Consider the following 3,965-nt stretch of genomic DNA (forward strand, 5'->3'; position numbering starts at 1 on the left):
TAATATATACACACACACACACACACACACACACACACACATAATCATTATTTAATTGAACACGATGCATCCATTTCCAAGTAAGTATATATATGTGTGTATGTATATATATATATATATATATACATATATATCATCATCATCATCGTTTAACGTCCGCTTTCCATGCTAGCATGAGTTGGACGATATGACTGAGGACTGGTGAAACTGGATGGCTATACCAGGCTCCAATCTGATTTGGCAGAGTTTCTACAGCTGGATGCCCTTCCTAATGCCAACCACTCAGATATATATATATATAATGTGCAAAAACTGTGTAGAGATATGCAAAAACCATAGAAGAAAATTATATACACACATGCTAAACTGTCGAGGCATAAACTATTCACATACATGCTAAATGATGTGAAGACACAAAACTGTAAGTGCACAGCTATAAAGACATGAAAACTGTGTTGATTCAAAACAGGGCTTTGTTAAAACAGTAACGAATTCTGTGTAAGGGGTGTATACATTTTAATCAGGTGTGCTAATCACAATTAGTATGGTTTGATAGTGTGACTTTAATAATGCAACTGATAATGAGAGTAAGCTAGGGGGACTTTGTTTTGAGCAGATAGTAAGAGTACAATATAATTCTAATTAGAGTCAAATGATCTTGTTTTGCTTTGTTTGTAATAGTTTTTTTTTACTAAATATTAATTAAATTTCTATTGTAACAACAACAACGACTTATTTGTTGGAATTTTTGAGTTGAAAGGTAAACATTTCTGAAATAGACAGGTCAATCAGAATGGTGTTGGCGTTTACATTGGGGTTCGTTTGAATTTTGATTTTCATCAACCCTCCAGTTATCTATTGTCTTCTTACTTGTTTCAGTCATTTTGACTGTGGCCATGCTGGGGCACCATCTTGAAGAATTTTTAGTTGAATGAATTGACAACCCGCCCTCCCCCGCAATACTTGGTACTATCCAAGTAGACGTATGGTAAAGTGTAGATATTATGTATACACCCACCCACACACACATTCTGTCTGTATAAATATTAACAACCCCCTCCCTGCCAAATCCCATACACATGTACACATTCTGCACACAATACATTGGCACACACATACCCTTAAATCTCCCCCACATTCATAGGCCACGTGAGCACACACATGCATTCATGCCCCATATCCCTCTCACGTACACATTCTGCACACGTGGTACATTGGCACGTTCCTACCCTTAAGCCTCCCTCATATTTATAGGCAGTCCAATGGAGTCCAAACTTATGCATATTTCATTTAGCTTAATTTCATTTTCACTTTTTTTTTCTCCTTTTACATTTTCTAATATTTTATTCATTCTTCCACACACACACACACACACACACACACACAGAGTCAGGTAGAGAGAGCTATTCCAGTCGTAGGATCATTGTTCTCCACATGAATAAAGAACCTAATGTCACAAAAACTAGTCCTGTTTAGTTTTATTGTGTTATTGCAAAATGGCTGGAGGTTTTCAGCACTTATATATAGGAAACATCTGGTTACATTATGACGAAACACTACACCGGAATATTCACATACCACACGTGCACACATGCACACACATTCAAACTGCTCATGCCTGGCTTCGGTCTTCTCTTTTTGTCTATGAAAGCCATTCACAGGGCTGGGCTTCATAGTAGAGGACTCTTACCGTGGGTCTCATGTAGATTGAACTTGAAATCACCTGTGTTGGGGAATAGACTTATTAACCACAGAACCATACCTGTACCTATGTTTTATATATATATATATATATATATATATATATATACATGCATATAATTGTGTGTGTATGTAAATGTGTATATACATCCAACCATGTACTTTAACATACCAACTCTCTCACCTATATATATATATATATATATATATGTATGTATGTATGTATGTATATGGCCGTTGCCAGTACTGCCTGACTGGCCTTCGTGCCAGTGGCACGTAAAACACCCACTACACTCTCGGAGTTGTTGGCGTTAGGAAGGGCATCCAACTGTAGAAACTCTGCCAAATCAGATTGGAGCCTGGTGTAGCCATCTGGTTTCCCCAGTCCTCAGTCAAATCGTCCAACCCATGCTAGCATGGAAAGTGAACGTTAAACGATGATGATGATTATGTATGCATGTATGTTTGTGTGTGTATATATATATATGTGTATGTTGAGGTATGTGACTACGGATCTGTGTATGTAAAGATGCAGATTCGTGTGTTTATATTTTATATATTGATATACATGTGTTGTATATGTGTATATATATATATATATGTGTGTGTGCTATTTTCCTTTGGCCCATCATGCGATCATCCTAAGTGTTGTTGAGAATAGGTCAAAGGTTGTGTTCTAATCTACAGATATTTGTCAGGACTGACTTGTTGACTGCCTGACTCTGTGGTTCACACATGGTGTCATCTCTCTCTCTTTCTCTATCTCTCTCTCTCTCTCTCTCTCTCTCTCTCTCTCTATAAACTGGTGTCATGTTTATGTATATAATGGTGTGGTGTCATGCCTGTATATGTATGTATAGAATGATCTAGATAATTGAATGCATGTTAAAAGAACCAAGAAAAAGATTTCAAATAGGAAAGAAAATTAGGATACACTTTTAGAAAAATGGCGTTACGGTCACAGGTTATTCAATAGAACCCCCTTCAAGCGTGACTGGTATTCATATAGGCATGGAAGTATCTGTATCAGGTTCTAATGTCTCTTAGTTATGGTCAGTTTAAACATAAAACAGGTAGAATATTTGGGCCCCGATATGGCTGGTTTAAATGCTAAAGGGTTAAATAAGGGTCTAATTGAGTGATCTGTTCTCATCTCATCTAAATGGAATAAGGCAAGAGCGAGCTTTGTTTCCACAGTTTTGAAGTTGGTGGTAGCAGCAACTGGTGTATATGGAAACAGCACCCAGTACAATCTGTGAAGTGGTTGGCATTAGGAAGGGCACCATGCCAAAGTAGACATTGGAGCTCGATGCAACCTTTTAGCTCATCAGTTCCTTTTGAACCATCCAGCCCATGCCTACATGATAAGAGATATTGAGTGATGATAATATAACCATTATTTTAAGCACATCGTGAGAGCTATTTAAACACATGTAGTCATGATAACTATTTAAACACACATACACATACAGTTGTAACAGATATCTAAATACCACACACAACACACACACATGCACACACAATGTTAACTTGATCTTTGTTGTATTCTATAAATGGCAGTGTCAGCACATTTCTTGTCTATCTTCCACATGATCAAAGACATATCAGTGATCAGGTGGAACATATACAGGAAGCGTTAATTATTTAAATACTGTAAATTGTTTCATAGTTCCAATATGTATATATCGCCCAGATGAGCTTTCCTCTCATGTAAGTACAACTCTGTTGTGTGTCTGTGTGTCTGGCATTTGCCACAAGGAAACACTCAAGGTAACCATTGGCTCTTATAAAGTAATCTATCACTGGGGAACATCTTCAAACAAATTTTTAGTTATCTTGCTTTTTTACAATTATTCCCATCTAATTATTTCTAATTCGGAAATACCCTCAGAAATTTCCTATCATGTCAAACTTTGTTAAACAGGAATTATTATAATTTTTTTTTTTTTTTTTTTTTAACAAAATTTGTCAATTTTGCCATTATTAAATGCAATATTGAAATTTAGAAGCTAACACAGAACAAGTAGTACTTTTAATTGTGTTTAATTACACATCTTCGGATGGATATTTCTGTCAATCTGGAGTTTCAGCTACTCAAGGAGTATATGTATGTATGTATGTATGTGTATAGATATGTATATATATATGTGTGTATATATATATGTATATGCTTCTTTCAGTTTCCATCTACCAAATCCACTCACAAGCTTCTTACCATACAGCCACTCCTTTGCCCACAAAAGGCATTCGTTCTGATATATATA

This window comes from Octopus bimaculoides, chromosome 24, assembly GCF_001194135.2.
Source record: "Octopus bimaculoides isolate UCB-OBI-ISO-001 chromosome 24, ASM119413v2, whole genome shotgun sequence".
Classification (NCBI taxonomy): Eukaryota; Metazoa; Mollusca; class Cephalopoda; order Octopoda; family Octopodidae; genus Octopus; species Octopus bimaculoides.